Source organism: Cololabis saira, chromosome 10 (assembly GCF_033807715.1).
Source record: "Cololabis saira isolate AMF1-May2022 chromosome 10, fColSai1.1, whole genome shotgun sequence".
NCBI lineage: Eukaryota > Metazoa > Chordata > Actinopteri > Beloniformes > Belonidae > Cololabis > Cololabis saira.
This window is the reverse complement of record NC_084596.1, coordinates 8,686,092-8,699,805: the sequence shown is the minus strand read 5'-3', so window position 1 is coordinate 8,699,805 and position 13,714 is coordinate 8,686,092.

Genomic DNA, 13,714 nt, shown 5'->3' with positions numbered 1-13,714 from the left:
GAAAAACAACAACAACAAAAACGGGTGGGGGGGTGGGGTCACTACTGTCTTACATATTGATACCATTTTGCCCATCTTACAGCATATAGCTCTGTTTTGAGTTGTAAACTGTGGGTAATTTGTTCCATTAATCGTATTTCTTCAACAATATCACGCCATTGTCTCAGGCCAGGTGGGTCCGTTTTCAGCCAATTTCTTGTAATGGCTTTCTTAGCCGCAAGAGATAGAATCTTAACGATGTATATGTCTTCTTTGCTTATTAGTAAAGTAAGTAAGTAAAGTTTATTTATATAGCACCTTTCACATATATAAAATCACAAAGTGCTTTACATTAAAAGAAGGCACACAAATGAAAAGAGATTAAAAAGAAAAGATACCAATAGTATACATATATATAAAAACCTAGATAAAATTAACAAGGTACAGAAAACAGCACTGGGCTGGCATGTTAAAAACATAGTCGCAACGCACAATTAAAAACATAGCAGCAACGCAGAGACACAATAAATGAACGGTTAACCAAAAGCCTGTCTGAATAAAAACGTTTTCAGCTGCTTCATAAAGCCTTCACATGATTCTAGAAAACACAGTTGTGAAGGGAGAGCATTCCATAATTTTGGCCCAACAGCTTGAAAAGCACGGTCACCTCTGGATTTATAATGAGTTTGAGGGACAGACAGTAACGATTGGTGTGCTGATCTAAGAGCCCGATTTGGCGCATAAGGTAGGAGGAGGTCAGCGATATATTGTGGTGTTTGGCCATGCAAAGCTCTGAAAGTTAGCACCAGTATTTTAAAATGGATGCGAAATTTAATGGGAAGCCAGTTAAGAGAGGATAAAATTGGAGTGATGTGTGTTCTCTTATTACTACTAGTTAAAAGCCGGGCTGCTGCATTCTGGACAGTTTGGAGACGATTTCAAGAGGTCTGATTTAAACAGGTAAAAAGAGAATTACAATCCTATTACATTATTACATCCTCTGGTATCAGTCCAAGGTAAATAACTTGTGGATCCTTAGGGATCTTATATCCCAAAGTTTTCTCCATGGCTGTTAGGATCCCATCCCAAAATGCTTGCATTTTTATACATGTCCAGAAAATGTGAGAGTGGTTGGCACTCAATTGCCCACACTGTCTCCAACAATATTGTTGTTCACCCAATTGTTTATTTTTAATTTTTGGAGTAATAAAAAATCGAATTAAATTCTTCCAACCAAATTCCCTCCATCCTTTGGAGCTTGTTGACGTGTGTTGGGTCTTATTCATGGAGTGCCAATCATCCTCTGACAACTCAATGTTTAATTCCTTTTCCCATTTTGCCTTTATATACATTGTATTTCTCCCATGTTGCTTCATTAAACCTCTATACAGTTTGGAAACAATTCTTGAAGGACTTTGCTTATAAGCACCTGTCAACACCTCAATCACATCATTCCCTTCCAATGAAATTTCTGTCTTAATTTCTGTGTCATAGAAGTGTCTTAATTGCAGATATCTGTATAAATCACGATCTTCTAATCCATATTCATCTTTAAGTTGTTTAAATGATTTAAAGTGTTGTCTTTCTGTAAATGTAAACATAGCTGTTATCCCCTTATCTCTCCACTTTTCAAAGGTCCTATCTGAAATTCCTGGACTGAATCTAGATGTGTATGAAGGCCAAATCAACCGCTTACTCTCTCCAGTCAGCTTATATTTCTTGATCACAACATACCATGTTTCAAATGTTTCTCTCATAATTGTATTTTCGTCCTTAAAATCCATGTTCTTTTCCACCTAATCTAGACTGTGGGGGGGCCCAGCTCATATTCTTTTCGATGTCCTTCAATCTGGCTTGATAACTCGGGGAGCACCAATATACTATGTATCGTAGCTGTGCAGCGTAATAGTATTCTCTAAGACTTGGCAACGCCAATCCTCCACTTTCTTTGTCCATTTGAAGGGTTTTAAATCTTATCCTGGGTCTGCCTCCTGCCCATATGAATCTTGATATCAGCCTGTCCCATGCTAAAAATTGTGAATCTGGTATTTCAACTGGGAGTGATAGGAAGAGATATAGCAACCTAGGCAAGAGATTCATCTTGATCACATCAATTGAACTTGATCAAAATGAACTGAAGTCTAATACTAATGTTGACCACTTTGCTACATCTCTTTGTATTTTATCATTTATATGATTATAGTTTAGCTCGTAAATTTTGTCAAATTCCTTAGTTATTTTAACTCCTAGATATTTTATTGACCTAGGGCCCGATTTACTAAGATCCTAAATAAAGAGTACTAAATTGCGTCTGCACTGAAAAAGTTTGCACGTGCTGTTGTTGTGTGTTTTGCGGGTGATCAACTAAGATTGCGTGCGCAATTGATAACAGGTGCAAACAGCAGTATTTAAATGAGCTGTTGCGTGTCTTACGGTTTTCGGCGCAAACTTTGCGCCATGGAGAGTCTGGATGGAAAGCAGGATATAGTCGCAAGCGCAAAATGAAATTTGACACGGTGGAGTTAGAAATATTAGTGGAAGAGGCAAATAAAAACATTCATGAACTACAGCAAAGAAATTTAAACATTACCAAAAGAAACGCAATATCGGAGAAAATCTGCGATAGAATAAATGCAGTTATAAGACAAAAAGAACGGCAGATGAGGTTAAAACAGAGTCGGCGGCAGAACAGATCTAATTGGGGGGCACATAATAACCAGAGATGTAAATGCTTAATATGAGTTTGCCATCAACGATCACAGCAAACCAGTTTCAATTACACAACATACTGCAAAATCTCTTTTTAATACACACACACACAAGTGTATTGTGCACCCAAACTGCAAAAAAACAAAAAACAACGAGGTACAGGCCACGTATCTCCCTCCCTCGCCCTCTCCATCTCTCTCTCATACAACGCATACACATAAAAATGTGAACGGTGAATCTCCAAATTTAATTTGACGAAATTAGACAGACCCAAACATTCCACATTTGCGTAATAATAAAAGCCAAGGCTGGCGCCATGAAGTCAATTAAATGCATGTCTCACCTTTAGAAGAGTTGCACATCTTAATTTTCCTATTTCACCATAGATCACACTTTGGGAAGCCTTCTTTATATTTTAGCGTTATTTCCGCGTAGATAAGAGTGAGTTAGATGCTCCTTAACAAGTTTGGTCCGCGGATCAACATCAACCCAGCTCCCCCAACCCCTTGCTCCCTGATTGGCTGATTTATGGTTCCGCGTCACACCAACGCAGAACCGATGGCGTAGGGTACGCGGCGACGCACACCGCACCGCGACCCTACGCCGTCGGCTACGCCGTTGATTTAACGCGGAACCATAATTCAGGTGAAGCTGCAGTCTGTCTGCACTGATCACAGACACACCGGGTCGGAGCGGATTTGGTCATGATGTTTAACCTGTGTTTTGTGATTAATAAGCACGGGTTTTAATTAAATGTAATTTACGAAGGATGATTTCACGTTCAATAAGATAAGTAATCAATAAAATACAAAGTTTGGCACAAAGGCTTGGCCTGCTTGTGGGCGAGTGGAGGGGGGCACAATAAAAGAAGGTGGCAAGATATAAGGCGAAGAACTAAAGAAAAAGTGGCCTTTAATAAAACTTGTGCAACCATTTTTAAAATAGCATGCAGCAGAATAAATACTCTCTCTCTTCGTATTCTTTGATTTTGGATGTCGCCTCCTTGCCACAATAACAGCAGCAGCAGATTAGCACCTTCCTTTCGAACGTATTAAATACAGACGCAATCACAATACGCGCAATTACTTTCAGGCTTGGTAAATCTCATTGCGTGTGGTAAATTACCCTATTTGCATCTTCCCCTCCCAGTATTTAGCGATTTCTGGCGGGTACGCCCCATATTGATTATTCATCAGGGCAAAAGTACTAAATGAATTGCGTGTGCTATTTTGCACATTTGAGAGGCGCAGTCCTCTTTGCACGCTGTTAGTAGATCACCTGGCACTTTGGTTTGCGGGTACTGTCAAGTTTGCACACGTTTTTACACACGCAAACCTTTAGTAAATCAGGCCCTTAGTGTTCCAATTTAAGTTATATTGCTTCTTGATTTCATTACTTGGTTTATAATTAAATGTCAATACCTGAGTTTTTGATATATTCAATTTGTAGCCTGACATCAATCCGTATTCTTCCAATCCCCCCAGGGGTCCGTTTCACAAAGCAGGTTTAGTGAAAACTCGGAGTCTGTTAACCCTGAAATGAGGGAAACTCTGAGTTTTCCGTTTCACAAAGGGAGGTAACTCAAACCAGAGAAAGAGAGGTAACTCTAGCCTGTTTCACAAAGAGAGGTAACTTAAGCTCTCGGTCAGTTACCGTAGTAACAGACGCTCTGAACCTAACCTGGTCGGGACCAGGTTTATATCGTGAAACCTGGAGTTCTATTTCGTCCCTACTGACCGCCAGGCGGTGCTGTAAGCACTGGATATCTCCCCCTCGCGCATGCGCATGTCGAGTACAATACCAACAATGTCACGTCACCCGTGACCCCTGCATGACCCCCGGAAGGGTATATCTTCCGGCGTCAGCATGGGATCGGCTCCTTTTTTCTTCTCGCATCGCGCGTCTGAAGTACAGGACGGAAATAGGAGCTTTGTGAAGCTCCTTTTTTTCCTCCCTAAGAAACCCGCCGGCCCTGTGCAGCTTCGTGCCGTAAGGTAGGAGTAACGATTTTTTTTTTTTTTCGTCCTCCGAGGAGCTGTGGCCGACGCGGTATTGATGGTGTCGGGTGGCGGCGGCGTCTCCCCTCCCCGCCCCCCTGCCCAGCTGACAGAAGGTAAGCTGTCAAGCTGCGCCTGACACCTGATCACAATCTGCGCAGGGAGACAGCGTTTCGCTTGCTCTCCCCACTTATTAATGTGACGACATTATTTTTTCCTTGCAGATTATTTTTTTCTTTTGAAAAAAAAAAAAAAAAAAAGACGGAAAAGGATTATTTTTTTCTTTTGAAAAAACAATACAAACACCTTTTTTGGTCTTTCTTACAGCCGTGGTGAAGGCCACGCCCCTCTCCCACCGGCTCATTTGTGGTGACGGCAGCGTTTCGCTCCCTCTCCCACTCTATTAATGTGACATTATTTTTTCCTTGTAGATAATTTTTTTTCTTTAAAAAAAAAAAAAAAAAGAGAAGACGGAAAAGGATTATTTTTTTCTTTTGAAAAAACAATACGAACACCTTTTTTTGGTCTTGCTTACAGCCGTGGTGAAGGCCACGCCCCTCTCCCACCGGCTCATTTGTGGTGACGGCAGCGTTTCGCTCCCTCTCCCACTTTATTAATGTGACGACATTATTTTTTCCTTGCAGATTATTTTTTTCTTTTGAAAAAAAAAAAAAAAGAAAAAGGAAAGAAACGAGAGAGGATTGTTCTCTTCTTTTTGAGTAAAGACGCCTATTTTTGCCTTTTCTCATAGCCGTGGTGACGGCAGCGTGGCCCTCCCCTCTCCCGCCTGCATATTGGCGGTGACGGCAGCGTGCTCGCTGTGGTGACGGCAGCGTTTCCGCTCCCCTCTCCCACTGACACACCTGTGTTGACGGTAGCGTGGCCCTCCCCTCTCCCGCCTTCATATTGGTGGTGACGGCAGCGTGCTCGCTGTGGTGACGGCAGCGTTTCCGCTCCCCTCTCCCACTGACACCTACGTGGTGATGGCGGCTCGTCCGCTCCCTCTCCCACCGGCACATCCGTGGTGACGGCAGCGTGACCGCTCCCCTCTCCCACCGACACATTCGTGTGGACGGCAGCGTGACCGCTCCCACCGACACATTCGTGTGGACGGCAGCGTGTCCGCTCGTCTCTCCTACCAGCACATCCGTGGTGACGGCAGCGTGTCCGCTCCCTCTCCCACTGACACATCCGTGCTGACGGTAGCGTGGCCGCTCCCCTCTCCCACCGGCATATTGGTGGTGACGGCAGCGTGCTCGCTGTGGTGACGGCAGCGTTTCCGCTCCCCTCTCCCACTTACACATCCGTATTGGCGGTAGCGTGGCCCTCCCCTCTCCCACCGGCATATTGGTGGTGACGGCGGCGTACTCGCTGTGGTGACGGCAGCGTTTCCGCTCCCCTCTCCCACCGACACCTACGTGGTGACTGCAGCGCGTCCGCTCCCCTCTCCCACCGGCACATCCGTGGTGACGGCAGCGTGACCGCTCCCACCGACACATTCGTGTGAACGGCAGCGTGTCCGCTCCTCTCTCCTGCCAGCACATCCGTGGCGACGGCAGCGCGTCCCCTCCCTCTCCCACCGGTCGCTGTGATGGAGCGTTCATGCCCAGGGTGCATGGCCGCCCTGGACCCTGCGGATGACCAGGACCTCTGCGTGTCGTGCCTCGGCCCTGAGCAGCGGGGCCGTTGGCCAGCCTCCCCTCATCTCAGCCGGGGTCTTCTCTGAAGCGATCGGCAAAGAGAGTGGTGGGGGCCCCCAAACGACGGCGGATGACGAGCCAGCTCTCCTCGAAGGTAGATCGCTTGGCTGCCGACATGGAGCAGATGACGGCGCCCCTCCTCAATCTGCAACCTGGTACTGGCCAGGTGGAACCTGCCATGCCAGAGTTTGCTCTGGGGTCGCCACCGCCGCTGCCGGAGGACGCCATCTCCATTGCAGCCTCGGCGAGCCACTTCAACGTGTCGTCAGGGGACCCGGCCTCACAGCGCTCGGGGTTCTCCTCGCACTCATCTGCCCAGAGCTCTCGGGAGGGGACGGTTTGTTCCTCCGTGCAGAGCATTATCCGCACTGCCCTGGCACACTTGCAGCCGAATGCACCGCGTGCGGAGGTGGCCTCTAGCGCCTTCCACAGGCGCAATCCTTCTCCGGTGGAATTCACATTCCGTCTTTGTCGGAGTTTTTTGAGGGAGCTGCACTCATGCTGGAGAGATGTCACAGCCGGCTGATGACCGTGCTCTGACGGCGATGGAGGACGCTGCTGTGGCTGGTCTCCACCACATGCCCCCCCCATCGAGCCCTCCATTGCAGCACTGATAGTGGCTCCTGATGAGGCTCTGAAGCCAGATCCCAAGTGCCCCTCTACCCAGAGTAGGGTTACTGATGGGCATATTTGTAAGGCTTATGAAACAGCGGCACGCATCGGCCGGCTGGGGAACACCCTTTTTTCATCTGCTACTGGCTCTCTCCACCTCCCTGCAGGATGCACAGGTGGATGATTCCACACAGGACATGTGTGACATATCCCTACAGGCTTTTTGCCTCCCAAACGAGGGAACTGGGGCGGCTGATGTCCACCCTGGTGCACACGCGCCGTCATGTCTGACTGGCGCAGTCACCCCTGACGGAGACTGCTCGTAGGGTTCTTCGTCAGGCACCGGCAGAACCGGGGGAGCTGTTTGGGGCAACTGCCCTGGAAGCTCTGAACCGCACCGCCCTGGCTGATGAGACCAGGCAGCGGCTGGTGTACCTTCACAGGGGTGCGGCCGCCTCCTGTACACCGGGAGGCCCTTCACCGGCCCCCGGGCCTCGCCCCCGGCCGCCTGCCCACGGCGGCCGGCGCGGCTTTCAGCGGTCTGTGAGTCAGCCTGCTGGTGACTTTCGCCCCCCTGTGCGCGGACCGTCCCACCAGCGTCGGGGCGTTGATCCCGACCGTCGCCCCCCCGGGACGTCCGGAGCCCGGGGGAGACGGCGCTAAGGCCACGGAGCCGGTCGTCAGCTACTTTTCCGGCAGCAGCTCGGTTACTGGGCTGCCTGCTCATCGGGGCCCGGGTGGTTTCCACCCTAGCCCGGGGGTACGTATTGCAGTTCCGACACCGGCCTCCTATCTCCGGCCGGGTTGAGATGACCATCGTCAGAGACCCGGCAAACATTCCGGCTTGGGCTCAGGTGTTGCCCGCCCTACTGGCCAAGAGCGCCATCATGCCGGTGGACCCCCCGCCGCGGCCTGGGGGTTCTACTTGAGCTACTTTCTCGTCAGCAAGTGAGACGACGGACGTCGTCCCATCTTGGACTTGAGGGACCTCGACGAATACATGAAGGTCCTGCCCTTCCGGAGGCTTGACCACAGCAGATGCTCTGCGTTGGTCAGGAGGAAGTGGTTTGCGACTGTGGACCTACAGGGCGCTTGTTTCACGTGCCGGTCGCGGCACGTCACCGGTGGTTCCGGGGGCTCGCCTACCGGGGCCACCGTTGTCGGTTCAGGGTGCTCCTGTGCGGGCTCTCCCTGTCACCGAGGATTTTTTTCACCAGGTGCGTGATGGCAACCCTTGCCCCTCTTATACCTTTGGGCCTGCTGTCGCTACGCCCCCTGCAATGTGGCTGGACAGCCCCGCCTGGATGCCAAGAGGCACGTGCCGGGTCGGTCGGACAGTGTGTCCACTGTTCCTTGATCGGCCACCAGAGGGGGCCCCGACTCTGCACAGCTGCTGCAGGTGTCCCGGGGCCTCCTAGAGTGGACAGCTCCTCGCCTGCCCGGCCTTCGGGCGATGTTCCTGCCTGGAGACAGGAACCGGGTGACGGACTTCCTCTCCCGGCGCAAGCCGCCTTTGCAGAGGGTCCTCCAGAGGGCTCACGGGCTCCTCTTGGTGGCCCCCTTCCGACCGGGGAAACATAGTTTCCACTGCTGCGGGGGCTCTGCTGCGACACAACATGACGCCCCCCAGAGGGACCGTCTTTTCCAGCCGGGGATTCAGGTTTTGCACCCCGACCCCGTCGCTTTTGGCTCTGAGTCTGGCCGCTGCGGCGCCCGACCCATTGTTGTCAAGCTGTCCTGAACCCGTCAGGGCTGGCATCTCGAATGCCCATGTGCCTCCCACCCGCCTCTGGTATGAGTGCGAGTGGGGGAGATTCTCTGCCTGGTGTGCAGACGGGGCAGAGGACCCTGTTCTTTGCCCCGTGGCCACGATCCTGGGGTCCCTTCGGTCCCTCCTGGATGGTGGCCGTGCTCAGTCCATTTTAAGGGTGTATGTGGCGGTCATTTCATCGCAACATGCCCTGGTTGAGAATGCCACCGTGGGGTGCCACCGGCTGGTTTCTCTTTCTCAGGGGGGCTCTGAGGCTGCCCCCCCCGAGGAGCCCAAAGGCCCCAGTTTTCGGTTCCATTCGATTTTTATATAGCGTCTAATACAACAGATGTTGTCTCTAGACGCTTTCCAGAGAACCTGAACATAAACATGAATATAAATCCCCGAGCAGTGTGGGACCTGCCCATGGTGCTAGGTGCCCTCTCTTCTCCACCCTTTTGGGCCCTTGGCCCGGGTGGGCCTGAAGTGGCTCTCTACGGAGATAGCTTTTCTCCTCGCCATGACATCGGCGAGTCGATGAGTTACATGCCCTGTCAGTCAGCTCAGGGGCTATGTTGTGGCCGAACGTGGCGTTCCTGCCCTAGGTCCTGCAGAGAGTGGGCCGAGCCCTTTGTGCCCCGTACGGGCCCTTGCTGCTTATGCTACCGCGCCTGTGCGACGGTCGGAGCAGCTTGTTCTCTGCCATGGTGGCCCCAACAGGGGGCGTGCTGTTTCTGGACAGCGCCGTCCCACTGGGTGGTGGACACCGTCGAGCGCGCCCACAGGGCCAGTGGCCGCCCCTTACCAGTGGGGGTGAGGTGCCACTCGGCCAGAAGCGTCGCAGCTTCTTGGCTGCCCTGCAGGGGGTGCCTCTGGAGGACATCTGCACCGCGACTTCGTGGACGTCGCCAGACACGTTCTCCAGGTTTTACCGGATCAATGTCGCCACTCCCCAACCATTGGGCGTGGTTCTACTCCCGGGTCCTTCTGCCCCTGATCAGTGAGGTATGTGACCGGGATTCTATGTGACATTGTTGGTATTCGTCATCCAGTGCTTACAGCACCGCCTGGCGGTCAGTAGGGACGAAATAGAACGAAAGTTACGCCTGTAACTACGGTTCTATGAGTCCCGGATGACCGCCAGGCCTGCCGGTCACTCCGAATCCTCGTGCTCTCGCGAGAAGATTCTAGGAGCCGATCCCATGCTGACGCCGGAAGATATACCCTTCCGGGGGTCATGCAGGGGTCACGGGTGACGTGACATTGTTGGTATTGTACTCGACATGCGCATGCGCGAGGGGGAGATATCCAGTGCTTACAGCACCGCCTGGCGGTCATCCGGGACTCATAGAACCGTAGTTACAGGCGTAACTTTCGTTTCTCTGCGTCTCCGCCTCTTTCAGAGCCGCACGCACATTTGATTTCCTCATTCATTCAGTCAGCAGGCGAGTTTTGGCGAAGTTCTGCCGTCTGTCATTAAAAACAGAGTCAGTATATATATTAGAAGTCCATTGTCACGAACATGGCATGTCCTTGATGAAGAATAACAATTGATGAAGGTGCAGAATTAATGCGCAGAGAATGAAATATTCGTCGGGAGATGGTTATCAGACCACGTAATACATGTACATTATACATAGTCTCATTACAGACAAAGCAATATATGTTAATCCTTTATTTGTTATAATTTTGATGATTGAATTGTTTAATGATTTCATAATATATTCTAATTTTTTGAGATTTTTTATTTGGGGTTTTCATAAACTGTGAGCCATAGGCTAATCATCAAAATTATAACAAATAAAGGCTTGAAATATCTCACTTTGCATGTAGTGGGAAATAATATTTGTTTCACCTTAAGTTGAATTTACTACGAATAAAGTTTTGCAATATATTCACATTTTCCGACCTCCACCTGTATATTATTACATACATAAATAAGAGCATAATATGTGTCTGTATTGGTTGAATACGAAACGCAACTTTTAATTCCCAATTACGGAACAATTCCGTATTTCAAGGGATGGGTGGCAAGCCTACATAAACCTGTCCAAGCCATAAAAGGAGTTCCACAGAATTGCAGGTGAATGATGTAGAGATCTGTTACAGTAAATTCATTTTATATTACTCTTTTTTCGAAAAACTGTTCAAAATGTTCAAATTCGCCGTATGCGCGCATTAAAATCTCTAATTCCATTCGGGTGAAAAAGGACTCGGCGTGAAGTATGTGGATCTGTGGATCTTCAGATGCAAACTACCGGTAATGTTTCCTCAAAGAGATTTTGTAAATTGAAATGTTAAATAAAGTTTAAAAAAAAAAAAGAAAAAGTATGTCGCTCTTTTGTTGTCGCCGGTTGCCATGGTGAATCCTTGTATCAGCGCTCAACTGATGCTGGCTTTTGGTAGTTGTGGTTCACGCGCTGAACTCCAGGTGAAACTACTTAGAGTTGAGTAAATTAGCTCAAATCCGCTGTTCTGGAACCAAAAAATCAGAGTTTCCGATCTCAGAGTAGATCAACTAAGAGTTCAGGATTAGACTCAGAGTTTGTTGAACCTGCTTTGTGAAACGGACCCCAGGTTGTCCAGACACCCCTGAGGCCAGACGTGGTAATGTGGTCTGAAGAGGCAAAGAAGATCATCCTCCTAGAACTGACAGTCCCATGGGAAGAAGGTTGTGAGCAGGCGTTTGAGAGGAAGAGCGCCAAATACCAGGATCTCTTGAATGACTGCAGGGGGAAAGGATGGCAGGCATGGCTGTTCCCAGTCGAGGTCGGCTGTAGAGGATTCCCTGCCCAGTCGGTGTGGAGGATGCTCTCAGCCATTGGAATGACAGGGAGGGAGAGAAAGACAGCAGCTCGCAGGATGGGGGAGGCAGCAGAGAGAGCCTCTTGCTGGTATTGGAGCAGGAGAGAGGAGCTTAGCTGGAAGCCAGGAGGAGGAGATGGGCAGTGATTTGGCCACCACGGCCGGCCCGCCAATGGGAGGGTGTTGTGGTCCAGGGTCGAAACATCCGATGAACTTGGTTACCACCTGATGACATCAAGTCCTCCTGGTCAAGGCTACATTCACTAAAAGTGAGTGAAGGAGAAGCATCTTCGGATGTAATTATAATTATAATCATAGTCTTTACTAATTTGATAAACATCTTATTTGGGTCCAGAAGGAAGGTAATTATGTCATCAGCAAAAAAAGCCTATCCTGTGTTCTTCTTTTGCCATCGTGATTCCTTTCAATTCCTCATTTTGTCTTATTATTTGAGCGAGCGGCTCTAAGAAAATCGCAAAGAGGGCGGGACTAGCACAACAACCTTGTCGAATCCCTCTGTACAATTTAAAAGCGTCCGTCAGATGTCCATTTATCCTAATTCTAGCTGATGGGTCAGTATACAATGCCTTTATGCATTTCATTAATTTATCATTGAATCCCATTCTCTTTAATACTTTATACAGGAAGGCCCAACTGACCCTATCGAATGCTTTTTCAGCATCGAAGCTGATCAGAGCAGCGCTTATATTGTGTTTATTTATATATTATGTTCTGTAATATGGAGGGTTCGTCTGATATTGTCCTGCGTTTTTCGTCCTTTTATAGCAGAAGGACTCTTTTATTAACCACGCCCCTCAGACAGGTGACGTCAATGTCCTGATTACATAAAATACTTATAATAATCAATAAATAAACAAATAAACAATAACTGAGAGCACCATTCAACAGTTTGAAACAAAGGATCCGCCAAAATGACTCAAAGCCCCAGCAGGCTTTGCCTTTACAGCCTTTTGTGATAAATAGCACCCTCATTTGGCATAGACCCCAAATCACAGGAAGGGCCGCAGTCAATTTATGGCAGCCCAGGCTCGGCTATAATAATAATAATAATAATAACACTAATACATTTTATTTGTAAAGCACTTTTCATAAAATAATCTCAAAGTGCTAAAGATACAAAATAAACAACAAGGAATAAAATCAAGACACATAATAAAACAGAAGTAAAAGCATAGTTGGAATCGGAGAAAGTGAGGAAGTACAGTGGTTTCAGGGTTCGCCACTTCGCCGTCTTCTGCAGAATGGAAACTTTATGAGGATTACTGCAAATATTTTGATATTGTTTTTTTTTGTTCCATTTTTTCCTGTACAGTTGTTTTTGTGTGTGTTCAAAATAAAGACATTTGTGCAAAACTAGACAGACTTTTATTTACAAACCTTTCAGAAAATAGAAAAATTCTTGAACTTTGGCATTTGCATAGTGACAGCAGTTATCCCATACATTATTATAAACAATAAGCAATCTGTATCACAGTAGCAGTAATGAACAACTGTATGACAGGATAAATTACTGTGAATAAAGTAAACAATAAGTAATCTGTATCACAGTAGCAGTAATGAATAACAACTGTATGACAGTTGGATAAGTTACTGTGAATAAAGTAAAGAAGGGAGTGTGATGTATGTATAAGTGTAAATAAAGTAGTAGAAAAATAAACTAAAAATAATGAACTTGTGGGAACTGCAGGAAAATGCGGAGACAATTTCCCATTCAAAAACGTGTGTCGTTTATTAGAAAACCTCAGAACACTGAAAACACAAAATGGAGCTGTCCAGCAGCTAAAACCGCATGGAGCTCAACGTCATGACCACATTTAAAGCGGCCTCATCCCTGAACCGTCATAGTTGCATGAAGGACAACATGCTGCATTTAATAATGAACTGTGTGTAGAACCACACTTAATAAATAAGGTGAATTATGTCCGTAACATTCACTACACAGGTCCCCCCAGAATTCACCATATTTGAAGAAATACACATCAGTCACCGGGGAGGGGGGCGTATCAACCGTCCACAGCGGCTGCGCTGTACCGGAGGTTGATGGGAGCTGACTGCGGCAGGGGTCACGTCGTGACACATGGCCAGGCAGTGTGGGAAGCTGGGAAAAAGGGGTGGGGGCCGAGCGGGAGGCCGCCCGCGTC